Source organism: Protopterus annectens, chromosome 8.part0 (assembly GCF_019279795.1).
Source record: "Protopterus annectens isolate FY-2018-M chromosome 8.part0, PAN1.0, whole genome shotgun sequence".
NCBI classification, from domain to species: Eukaryota; Metazoa; Chordata; order Ceratodontiformes; family Protopteridae; genus Protopterus; species Protopterus annectens.
This window is the reverse complement of record NC_056741.1, coordinates 1,810,475,237-1,810,488,929: the sequence shown is the minus strand read 5'-3', so window position 1 is coordinate 1,810,488,929 and position 13,693 is coordinate 1,810,475,237. Positions and strand designations below refer to the sequence as shown.

The 13,693-nt window shown below is 42.5% G+C and overlaps 1 protein-coding gene across 1 annotated transcript in view; it reads right to left on the bottom strand.

Moving 5' to 3' along the window:
* HYDIN (HYDIN axonemal central pair apparatus protein) overlaps positions 1-13,693 on the bottom strand; it is a 6,673,197-nt gene that overhangs the window by 105,157 nt on the left and 6,554,347 nt on the right. The window lies entirely within an intron of this gene.

Here is a 13,693-nt window from a genome sequence, read left to right as displayed (position 1 = left end):
TTCTCACTGGAGCAGAGGTGCTTTTGAGTCCATGAGGAGATTAATGTCCCCCAGGACATCCACAACTTCAGGACCAACTACCTCTTCCCAAAATGTGCCTGTGTCTACTTCTGCCTCACAGATCCCTTTGAAGCATAGACACCCTGAGCCTCAGGAAGCCTGACTGGGTGGTCCTTGCTCTTCCAAGACCTCACTAGAATCTCCCACTGATGAGGTTCCTAGGAAGAGAATTTGCAAGAGGAAGCATCTAGACTCCCCGCAGGAGTCTGTTACATCTGCCACTGATTTTTATGAATCAGAAGGGTCCCCACAGTCCCCCTCTGAAGATATCTCATTTGTAGATATATTGGAAATCCTTAAGCAGAGGGGTGGCTGGAAGCCCACCAACCCTACTGAAGATGAGTTGGTCCTCCTGAAAGTTTTCGGGTCTCAGCCCTCCACCTCTTGGGTGTCTCCAGCCTTTGACGAGCTTATGCAGCTGGTCTCACGAAGGGCATGGAAGTCTTTGGACACCATGGAGCCTATTCCTAGGAGGCCCAATAAATTTATTTCTGCCCCTCATGATAAGACCTTTCTCACTAAGGCAGTGCCTGTTGATGCCATAGTGGTGGCGGCAGCCACCAAAAAGGAGATGTCAGAAACTTGTTCCTCTATCTATTCTCCTAACAGAGACTCTAGGATCACGGATAGGTACAGGAAGCGCATGTACAGTTCAGCAACTTTTGCTATGCATTCACTGAACTACCTTACACATTTCACAAGACTGCAAAGAGACCTCCTAAAAGAGCTTGGAGATACTCTACAGGGTACGGTAGCTGAGGGAGCTTCAGATAAGCTTGCGTCCCAGCTTGTTACCCTTAATTCCATAGTGAACTCGTCTATGTGTCTGATCTCATATGCAGCTGATGGAACAAGTAGGGCAGCAGGTACAGGAATTGCTCTCAGGAGACACTCCTGGATGCACTTATGTTCCTTTGCAGAGCCCTTTAAGTCATCTTCTGTCACAGCCCTTTTGATGGCTCATCTCTTTTCAGGCCCAAAGTTAAGAAAACTTTGACCAGTTGTGAACAGAAAGGAAAGATTCTGTCTGCTGTCAGAGTCCATTTTTCCACCCCTACTAGACCCTACCCCAAGGGTCAAAAGGGAGGAAAGATGTGGTTTCGAAAAGCCCAAACAGCCTGTCTGGACATAAGTGGTGAACCTCCCCTCCAGGGGCAGAGGTGGGGGCAATAATGGAAGACGCCAGCCCTCGCGGCAGAGGGGGTCTGCAAAACCAGGGTGACAGAGGCCAGTTCTTTGGGAAGCCCTACCAGTGCTCCTGAAAGGAGGCCCAATTGTCCTTCTCTGGAGGCAGTCGGGGGTCGCTTATCTTTGTATCCAGACGCCTGGCTAAAAATAACAAACGACAACTAGGTACAAAGCATAGTTTCCAGACGATATTTTATTCCCTTCGCCACTCCCCCCATTAATAACAAAAATCCCGGATGTTCCACCCAGTTAAAGGCAACAAGCAACAGTAGAGGTCCAAACGTTGCTAAGAAAAAGAGTCATCCAAACAGTCCCAGCAGACGAGAAATGATCTGGAACTTACTCAAGATTCTTTTCTTCTAAAAAGACAGGGGGCTGGAGACCTATTTTGGACCTCAGCAGACTAAACAGATCTGTCAAGAAGGAGAAGTTCCAGGTGGTCATGCTACAGTCGATACTTCCCTTCTTAGACAAAGACAATTGGATGTGCTCATCAGATCTCCAGGATGTGTACTACCACATAAAAATGGCCAGACCATCCGGGGATCATCTGCGCTTCTGGCTGGGAGCCAATCATTACCAGTTTCCAGCACTGCCCTTTGGTCTCACTACAGCCCCAAGAGTGTTCACCAAATGTATGGCAGTGGTCACGGCTCACCTGAGGCATTTGGGATTCCAGGTGATTCCGTACTTAGATGATTGGCTCCTCACCGCCAACACCAGGCATCAGCTAATACAAGCCAAAGACACCACACTTACTCTTTGCAATCAACTGGGTATTACCATAAACTCAGAAAAATCTGCCTTGTCACCATCACAACATATTGTTTTTATCGGAGCAGAATTGGACACCACCACCACCACTTTAAAACTTCCATCAGAAAGGATATCAGTACTTCGCCAGCAAATTCAGAATGTCATATCCAGAGACAAGGTGCCAGCCTCAGAAGTGCTAAAGTTGTTGGGGATGATGGCAGCTGCAATAATAGTGATTCCGTTGGGTCATATGCACATGCAGATTCTACAATGGCTTTTGTTCACACAATGGTCTTTTCAAGAGCTCCCAATGTCACATCTCATTATCCTAACAAACACATGCAAAAAGGATCTTTGGTGGTGGTTGACCTCTCTCCAAGTAACGATAGATTGTCCTATTATTCTACCCTCACCATCGGCCACGGTGACCACGGATGCTTCCCTGATTGGGTGGGTGGGGGGGATTTTTCAGGGAAGAACAGCCCAAGGCACATGGACCGAACAAGAGACACATCTGCATATCAGTGTCCTGGAGATGACAGCGGTACTCTTGGCGATGCAGTACTTTCAGGACTCTCTCCCTCTGGGGACAACTGCGATTCAGGCAGACAACATATCGATGGTCTGGTACTTAAACAAACAAGGAGGAACTAGGCCCTATCCCCTTTGTCGAGAGGTCCTTAGAGTATGGCACTAGACTACATCCACACTGCGCTTTCTGATAGCAATGCACATCCTGGAGAAATCCAACATGATTGCAGACAAACTGAGCAGGGCAATTTTGTTGCCTCACAAGTGGTCCCTCAAAAAAGAAATAACGGAAAGAATATTCCACAAATGGGGCCAGCCTTGCTGCGATCTTTTTGCATCCCCCATGAACACAAAATGCAGAAGCTGCTTTGCCCTGATTCCCCCTCCGGGAGATTCCCCAAGGGACGCACTCGTACACAATTGGCCTCCGGGTCTCCTTTATGCATTCCCACTAATTCCCCTGATACCCAAAGTATTACAGATTGGCTGCTCCAATTCCCAACATAGCCAGGTTCCATAACCTCTCAAAGGAAACACAACATATCTTAATATTTTCTCATAAATCCTCTACTAGGAAGTTGTACCTTAGCAAATGGAAGAGATTTTCCATATGGGCTTCTCAGAATAATATTAACCCTTACCAAGCCTCTATTTCCTCTATATTAGAATTTTTGACTATGCTTTTCAGCAAAGGAGCAGCGGCAGCTACAATTCGTGTACAGCTTGCCGCCATCCCTAATTTTCATCTTGGTACTGAAGGATTTAACATAATGTCACACAAGCTATCCAAAGCCTTTCTCAAAGGGACTTTCCACCTTAGACCACCAGTTAAATCCCCTTATACCCCCTGGAACCTAAATTTTATGCTCTCACGCATTATTCTCCAACCTTTTCAGCCAGCTTCTTCATGCAATTTGAAATTTTTGTCTAGGAAGACTATCCTTTTAGTAGCCATCATGTCTGCTCGAAGAGTGTCAGAACTACAAGCCTTGTCCATAAAACCTCCGTATTTGGTTTTTCATGCTGACAGAGTTTCACTGTGAACAAATCCTTCATTCTTACCTAAAGTTTGTACTGAAGCTAACCTTAATCAAATTATAGATTTACCAGTGTTTTTCCCTAAACACACCAACAATTTGGAGTATATGCTGCATAAACTTGATGTTCACAGACAGCTTAGATTTTAGCTAGATAGAACCAAAGAATTCAGACGATCCGAACAACTTTTTTTCATATGTTCATAGGTAGGTACTAGGCTAGCAGCCCAAGGGCCTAAGTAAGCCTAGCCAACAAAATTCCCTGGCTTATGCCAACCTAAGAAAATTAATTTCCTATGCCCCTGTAGAGCAGAGCCACAGAAGTGATCCACGGGGTGTATTTCCTATTTCCCATCCACTCATCAAGATTTTTCTTGAAGAGTGTTAATGAGGAACTTTGCTTGACATAGATGTGTAGCTTGTTCCAGAGTATGGGAAGTCTCTGGGACAGGAATCTATCCCTCCAGCAAGTCGTGTTTATTGTGGTTACAAGGTTTAGGTCCCTAGAGCGTGTAGCTCAGAGGGATTAGGATTACTTTAGGTGTAGCATGTCCAGCAGCTCTGGGTTTGACATAGCGTTATATGTTAGGCAGAGATCACATCAGAATAGGCGATATGCTACAGAGTAAAGCTGGAGATTTTTGAGATGATCAGTGTAGGGCATCTGTTTGAAGCCAGTAATTCTCTTTGTGAGGTACTTCTGTGGCCTTTCCAGCTGCTGCAGAAGTCTTGTGAGGTACATTCCAAAAGGGGCGCTGTACTCTATAATGGGTCTAATGAGTGTCGAGTAGAGGGGAACAATGGCCTCTTTTTTCCTGGATGAGAACCCTTTCGTGATGAGGTGTACCATGTAGAAGGATTTCCTGACTACTGTGGCAATGTGATTATCAAAGGAGAGACTACTGTCCACATGGGTCCCAAGGTCTCTTATCACACATTTGGTGTTAAGAAGACTGCTGCCTATGTGGTAGTTCATGTTTACAGAGCTTTTAACAAAGGGTATAACAATGCACTTTTTGGCATTGAGCTTGAAGCCATGGCTCTGACACCAGGCATCTGTCTCAGTGAGGCCCTTCTGTAGGATGTCCACATCATTTGGGGACTCGACTATAGCTCCTTGTTTGCAGTCATCTGCAAACTTCGTTAGCCAGAGACCTTCTGTGTTAGCCTGTACTTCAGAAAAGTAGATACCAAACAGGAGAGGTCCCAGGACTGAACCGTGTGGTACTCCACTTGTCACTGGTTTGAAGTCAGATTTGGAGTCTGCAACTTTTACAGTGTGGGTTCTGTCAGTGAGCCTGTTGGCAACCCATCTTGTGACATAGGGATTTATACCTAGTTTAGTGAGTTTAGCTATAATTCCAGAATGGGGGATGGTGTCGAAAGCCTTGGCGAGGTCAAGATAGGCTGTGTAAACCACCTTACCCTCGTCTACGGCTTTAGTGACTGCCTCAAAGAAGTCAACCAGGTTCAGGAGGCAAGATCTGCCTTTCACAAACCCGGACTGGGTGGGGTCCAGAGTTTGGAGGTTACCAATGTCTTTGGTTATGAATTCCATGATGATATGTTCCATAGCCTTGCAGACAAGGCTCATCAGGCTAATAGGGCGATAGTTCCCAGGATCAGTGGTAGCTCCCCCTTTGTGGAGTGGGATAACTGTTGCTGTGCACCACTTAGTGGGTACAAAGCCTGACGTAAGGCTATGATTGAACATGGTGCTTAGGTGGGGAGCCAGTTAGTGCTGAAGTTCGTGTAAAATGCAACCTGGGATGTTGTCCGGTCCCATGGATGCTGTGTTTTTGGCTTTAGAGAGTGCTGCTTTTACCTGTGAAGTTATGATTACAGGGACTCTGCATTCTTCCTGTATAGATATGGGCCCTTTAGGGGGTGAGAGGGGGGTAAAGTTAGCACTGAACCTATCTGCCAGGATGTTGGCAATATCAGTTGGTTCTGTAATTTTTGTGCCATTGTGCTGTAACTCACAGCTGATCTGGGTGTTGCCACTGACATTCTTGACATAGCTATAGAATGCTTTGTGGCTGTCCTTAGAATCAGTGACAATCTTGTTTCCATAGCTAGCTTTGGATGATCTTATAAGGGATTTCAGCTTCTTACTGAGGCTGACCAAGGAGCTCCTTCACTCATGGGATTTTATTCTCTTTTGCAATAATTTCTTCCTTCTATTGTAGAGTTTGTTTATGGCAGGGGACCGCCAGATTGGCTTGATTTTTTTGGAGGATAGTGCCTTGGTTCTGTTTGGGATAGCATGATCCATGCACTCATGTAAGTGCTTACAGAGTGCATTTGTGTAGGATTCAGCAGTCGTAACTGTATTGTCCATCTGCATGGGTGTCATGAAGTTCGCCACTTCTGTCTTAAGAAGCATGAAATTGGCTTTAGAGAAATTTTTTACCATGGTTTCCTTAATGGGGGTGGAGGCGGGATGTGGACATCTAGGGTGATTAGCTTATGGTCAGATCTGACCAAAAAGGAGCTGACTTCAGGTGAGGAATACAGGTCACTCATGTTGGTAATGACTAGGTCTAGGATATTGTTGCCCTTGGTGGGGATGTGGATAAGTTGATCCAGAGCTTTGGAATTTATGAATTCCAGAAAGCATTGAGCATGAGTAGTTTTCCCAGTTAATGGTGGGGTAGTTGAAATTGCCCAATATTAGGGTGTTTGGTTGAACCCTAATATTTTCCAGTATATCAAGAAAAGAGGAGTGGGAATCCTGGGGCATGGTGGGGGATCTGTAGCAAGCTACAATTTGGATTGCAGTTTTGCCCAGAGTTAGTTGCACTTGGATAACCTCGGCTGCATTATGCTGAGCAACTAGCCTGGAGGTGTGGATATCCTTAATGAATATGGACACACCTCTACCTTTGGTGTTCTGGTCCAGGTTAGATGGCCAAAAAGTGTGGTATGAGTTATAGCCTGGTAATGCAGGGGTGCTCTCTGGAGCCTTGAACCAGGTCTCAGTCACTGCACAGACATCGATGTTCTCCATTTTAAGGAGTGCCTCAAGTGAGTGCATTTCCTTTTCGGATTCTAAAAAAGGTATGCCTGTGGCAAAAACAACCCTATCAAAATGGTTATCTGATTGCATCACTTTCACTTACTCAGCTGCCAATTTACCTCTACAACACAAAATTAAAGCTCATTATAACAGAGCTGTGTCCACATTTTCTGCATTTTCAGCTAGGCTACCTGTGACACCCGTGCCCTGACCCAGCAATCAAGGAGCCTCAATCCTCACCACTAACACTAGAGAGGGTGTCTCATATATGAGGAAAGGATAACAAATACACACAGTAAAGTGCAATTTCCCTTAAGAGCACACAAAGATCACAGTCCGTCTGGGGCTGGGACCTCCCTTGCTCCCCAGGTCCCCAATAAGACTCCCTACTGGCACAGCTATAGGGTCCAGATATCAGCCTAGCTGGGCAAGCTAAAATCTCCAGCACCCTCTCTGTCCAACCAGTGCTTCGTGTCCCTGCCCAAGTAGCTGACACACACACACCTTGAGATAAGAGTTTACACAACCACACAGACACTTCTGGGGAAGGATGGCACAGGTTTCTCCAGCTGTGCCCCTTTTACCCAGACTATACAGTAGTACCACTTGCCACCACCCAGCTAATATTTATCAGCTACTCAAAGGCCCTTAAAAGGGTGTCCAATTATTACTGTGCAATATTATTATCCAATTGGTAGATGTGACTAAACAGTCAAAGCTTATTTGGAGTGTCTTGGACAGTAAACTCTATAAATATGCAATGTACTCTAGAGCTTAACTTATCTCTACACAAACCAGCCACAGTTAAAAGGTTTTAAAATATTTAATAATAAATAATTAAAACCACAAGACAATACTTTCTACTACACAGTCAGTGATAATCAAGAGAGTTCAGAGATCACACAGAAATACTTAAAATAAATCAGTAGTACAGTTCTGACATCACACAAAAACACTTAGTCTAAACTTTCTAATTCCTAGCTACTTCTAGGAGAAAACACAGTTCTAACATGCTACTTACATAAAGAGAGCATAAGGCAGTGCTGAGTTGGATGTTCAAGGCAAAAATGCTTAATAATCTCTGGTTCTCACTGTTTAAAATGAAACTGCAGTTCTGCTAAACATTACATCATCTTTTACACTTTCCTGGTGTTCCCAGGCTGACAGAAACTGCATTTACATTTGTTTACACTTAGAGCAATAAAGGACATTCCACATGTAAATTCTGGTCATTAACTTTAGCCTTAAAACAATAGGCAGGAAGCCTTCATCTAGCTGGACTGGAGCCGACTTGTGAACATCAAAGGCAGTTATGAAATAATTTTAATTTCAAAGGACCAACAAGAAATGCTTGAATTAGCTTTTTTTACAGCAGAGAGCAATGTTGCCACATTGTTTTAAGTTAAACACTTCACAGTATTTACAAATGATAGAATTATGTACCAAATTCTATTTGACTAGGCTGGCGGCCTTCACCCATCTCTACCAGTCTTCACACGTCCAATAGACAATATTTGTGCAGCAGCCACTTGGTCAAAGCCTCATACCTTTATCACTCATTACAAAGTCGATAGGGCCTCCAGGGACAGGGCCTCCTTTGGTTATACTGTCCTGAGAAATATACTCCCGTGAGCCACCCAGAAAGATAGTGCTTGGGACGCTACCCATCTGTAAGAATGAACGTCAAGATAGAACAACTTCACATAAAGAAGTTATGTACTCACCATAATGTTCCATGTGAGTTGTTCATCTCGCCTTCATTCTTACTTCCCACCCTTCTATCCCCTCCAGGTTTTTTCGAGGACCGATATTCTAGTTTTATCATGGCTGCTTTGTCTTCCTATGGTTTTTACCTAAAAAAGTGACAGAATGGCATACGGTATTATTAAAGGCAGCAAACAAGATCTGAGATAACTCAAGGTGCATCATGGGATAGGGACTTGGCCTCGAGCTGTCTGAAGACCTTGAGCTTTGTAGTTGGCCAACTCGGAGACCAGGATCGGCTCTGAACCCATCTATAAGAATGAAGGCGAGATGAACAACTCACATGGAACGTTATGGTGAGTACATAACTTCTTTTTTTTATTTCTTTTTTTTTTTAGTTGCTCCTTCCATTAGAATTGAGCTCTGGGAGAGAGGTGTTGAGAGCCCTGGGGTACATGGCTTCATCCATATTAATAATCCCTTTTGCTGCACTCCACATGAGGAAGATTCAGTGGTACTTTAGGTTAATCTAGGCACTTGCCATTCCCTCTACTTCTAATTCCTCACTTGCCCTTCATGAAGAAGGAATTCCTCTACTAGAATCATCCTCTTTCTAAAAACCTTTAGAAGTTGCCAAAGATCTTGTAGAGTTAACCTTCACCATGAAATGAAGGGTCTTTTCATGATGTGAATAACAAAACTGGTTTGCATAGGATAACTATATGGAAATAGTCTGCTTTGACACTGGTTGTTCCTTTTTCTTTCTTCCTCAGGAAATGAAAAGCTGATTGGAGGTTCCATAGGCCATTGTCATACCAATGTAGTTTCCAAACTGCCTGCGGATATCAAAAGTATGTAGGATTATCTCTGCCATATTTTATTTTATTTTGGTTAAGGAAATGAACAGATTGATTTAAGGTGAATTCATACTTCCTTTGGCAAGAAGAATGATCCAGTCCTTATGAAACACAAGATAAGGTTGAACTACCACAAGAACTTGCAACTTAGAAACACCCCTAAGCGTTGTTAGAGCATTAAGTAACACTGTTGTCCATGATATGAACTTTAAATCATCCTAATGAGGTTGTTCAGAAGGTGAAAGAAATTTCTCCAGTACAAAATTAAGCTCCCATGACAGACTCACTTGATTCCTAGGTGGACAAATGTTAAGTAGTACTTTAAAAAATTGTTTTACTTAAGATAAGGATGAAAGGGGGATCTAAGGGCAGACAGGCAGAAATGGCTGAAAGATAAATTTTAACAGAATAGAGAAGGCTAGATTAAGCAATTCACACAGCTGTTGAAGAAAGTATTGTTGTGTAAGGTGCACTTAATATAACTTTAGATGTTCAAATTCCTCTCTGCTCTAGTAACATTTGGCTGTTTGGATAGTATCCTACCCACGATACAATTGACCAGTCTTCAAAAAGCTCTGTCTCCTTCCCACATCTACATTCTGACTTTTGATTGGCTAGTCCCATGGAAGGAAATCTGCAGTCATAGTGTTGACAACTTAAGGATTTTCTTGCCCAAACCAAAGGAGAAAGATTACTTATAATGAATCCCCCTAAAGATATAAGTATATAACTTTTTATCCCAACAACTAACTATATACATGGGGGGGGGGTAGAGTGTGGGTGTGGTTACTGCAGCACTGAGGAATTCGAACATCTACTGGTAAGTGGAGTTTACACAAATGTACAATATTTAGCATTCTCCCTGCTGCAGTACCCTTTAGCTCTTTGGATTGATACCAAATCTGATCTAACCTGGGAGAAGGAAGGGTAAGGATCTAGGCACTGCTGGAGAATGGTTCTAGCGAAGTCTGTCCTGGACCTGGAAAAGAAATCCATTATGTAATATTTTACAAATGCATGTATACAGGACCATATTTTTGCCTCTAGAACAGTGGTCTCCAACCGTGGACTGGTTTCATGTAACACAATTTTCGGGCCTATGTTACGTGATCTAACTTTTAAAAGTTTGAACGTCATATGGTCGGACACCATATGATTGAACTTTTAAAAGTGCGACAGAGATCTCCGTACAGTGCAGAACTGGAAGATTTTCCTTTCCTGCACTGTAGTGCGATCTCAAAATTCGTCATATGGTCGGACACCATAAGATTGAACTTTTAAAAGTGCGACAGAGATCTCCGTACAGTGCAGAACTGGAAGATTTTCCTTTCCTGCACTGTAGTGCGATCTCAAAATTGGTATTCTTAAAGAGCGGGGGGGTGTGAGGGGTGCCGGGGGGCTTGCCCCTCTGCTTAAAACATTCAGGTAGTTTTTTTCTGTGGTTTATTTTTTTTATTAGATTTTTGAACTTTTAAAAGTTCGATTATATGGTGTTGAAAATATGATGTTCGAACTTTTAAAAGTTTGATCATCTAATATAGATGCATTTCCCACAGACCAGCCATTGCACGCACATAATAAGCAAGTAAAATGCCAGACAGAGTATGTGTTAATGTGTAATTAATGCCTGCCCACACCCCTGGAAGGGCATTAATTACACATTAGCACAAACCTTGGAGGACATTAGAGAATGGCTCTCTGTAAAAATAGAAGTTATGTTCTTACCATAACGTTCCATGTTAGTTGTCTTCTTCTCGCCTTCTTTCTTGCTGGATGGGTTCAGATCCGACCTCGGCTCCGACTCGGCCACTCTAAAAGCTCGAGAGTTGGTTCCACCGGCTCGAGGCCCCCCTTATATCCCACAATGCTAGGCGTGAATTACCTCAGATCTCGTTTGTGAGCTAGGCCCAGCTAATAATACAACCAGAAAAAACTGGAAAAAGAGCCCAGCTCTATAAACAAAGGGAAAGAGAAAAAGGTGACCTAAGCCTGATCTAGGAAAATATGCACAGCAGAGCATATACCTATAGCAAAGAGGTGGTAGAAAGAGAGGTCACAATCAAACTCCTCTAGGTCTGTCCAGGCCAGGGGGAAGGAGGGTGGGACGCAAGAAAGAAGGCGAGAAGAAGACAACTAACATGGAACGTTATGGTAAGAACATAACTTCTATATGTTAAGTTGTCTATCTCGCCTTCATTCTTGCTGGATGGGACCGCGTCCCTAGCACCTTGTCCCGGGTGGCCTAACGGAACAGACTCTTGAGAACAGTGGAACCAAAGTTAGCTCTATGCCTAGAAGCTAAATCCAACTTATAATGTGAAATGAAAGTGTGAGGCGTAGCCCAAGTAGCCGCTGCACAAATGGTGTCAATAGGCAGTCTGTTTTGGAAGGCTATAGAAGTAGTTTTCCAACAAATTACCGGAACCACCACGATGATAATGAAAACTGTTTTATTTGATAAAAACAAGCGCTTTCACGCACTAACAAGTGCGCTTCTTCAGGTTATAACAATTTTAAAAATGCATCAGTATATATACATAACACTCCCTGCTTAACGAGCCAAATCGGCGGCAAAAACTCAATTAATTATGCAAATTAAAAGTATGTATACTCTTGTTACTAATAGCAACGCTATACTGGCTTGACATCAGGCACAAGTTTGTATATGGTATAAACATAATACATGGAGATAAACATAAACCAAGAATCAAATCTAATCAAAAAAATTTTTTTAAACTGTTAGATAAAATTCTATTAAATAAAGAACTAAAAACCCTGATATATAATTAAATCATATGGCATTCTTACTTACAATAGATAACATCTCTCCGCACAGTTTACTGAGAGTGCTGCTGAGAAAGATCTAAAAAGGGGGGGGGGGTGGGGAAAGTGAGCGAAAAAAAGGGAGAAAAAAGGAAAAGGAAGGAAACGGGAAGGAAGGGAAGAGAAAAGGATAAAGAAGAAACTGTAAAGGAAATAAGAGAAGGAGAGGACAACAACAAGAACGTGGTAGGGAAAGAAAGAAAAAGGAAAAAAGGTATGTGTGAAAACAAAATATCTAAAATAAAAATCATGACATCTCTGCCATATAAAATGTCCTTACTTATTCTAAAATAACACATTCATAAACAATGAGTCATAGTGGATATGTCTTGAAGTAACCACATGAAAATTACTATCATTAGTCACAATTCTAACCATAAAAATAGTATAATTTTATAAGAGGGCTGGTCTTATGCTAACTGATGTATTAAGACCAGGTTCTAAGTGTGCCCTAAGTGTCAAAATCCATCTTAGTTCATACAATTCGAGAGTTCCCAATGTGTCACCTTCACGTTTATTAGGGTGCAAGATCTGAAGCACCCTAAAACTAAATTCATGGGTCAGAAACCCCTGACAGTGCCGAGCCAATACATTATTATCATTCTTTTTGCGTATATCATAAATGTGGTTATACACACGATCTTTAAATCTACGTGTAGTAAGGCCCACATAATATGCCTCGCAACTATTACAAGTGGCTAAATAAATTACATTAGTGGTGTCACACGTTGCATAAAAATTGGGGGTAAAAACCACTCCCAGTTTCCTATCCTCATATTGCTGTTTTTTGGTGATAAATCTGCATACGCAGCATTTCTTACAAGGAAATGTTCCTAGTCTATAGTTGGTTCTCACATCTATCGGTATGCATGAAATCTTTTCATTGCACAACATCCTTTTAAGGTTAAGACAGTTATTGTATCTAAATGTTGGACATTTGCCTACTATATTCAATAACTCCTTGTTCATACTTAATAATTTCCAGTTCCTGGCCAATATCTCTTTAATATACTTAACATCATTAGTATACTTAATGTCATACTGCACCTTGCCCTTCTGCGATCTAATTGGGCGGTGATATTTATATCTCTTCCTGGGACTAATATCAGGAACATTCAAATAATTGCCTCCATAGTTCATAGCTAAGCGGATGGGATAGCCTCTGTTCATAAAGCATTGTCCCTGGAAATCTAAGAGACGTTCTCTCTCACTATCCGTATTACAGAGCTTAGCAACCCTATCCATCTGATTATTAACCACGTTGGGGAAGATGTGTCTAGGGTGCATGCTTTCATAGTGTAAGATCCCATTTTTCCAACAGGGCTTTCTATATAAAGAGGTAAGAAAAATATTCTCACCGCTTTTTACTATAGTGACATCGAGATAGTTAATGCTTATCAAGGAAACCTCATAAGTAAAACTCAAAAAAGAGGTAGTGTTCCCCATGTATGCCACAAAGTCCTGCAGGGATTCTAAGGTCCCATTCCAAAAGAGAACAATATCATCCACAAACCTCCTATAATAGGGGGAAGGAGGGTGGGACACAAGAAAGAAGGCGAGAAGAAGACAACTAACATGGAACGTTATGGTAAGAACATAACTTCTATATGTTAAGTTGTCTATCGCGCCTTCATTCTTGCTGGATGGGACCGCGTCCCTAGCACCTTGTCCCGGGTGGCCTAACGGAACAGACTCTTGAGAACAGTGGAACCAAAGTT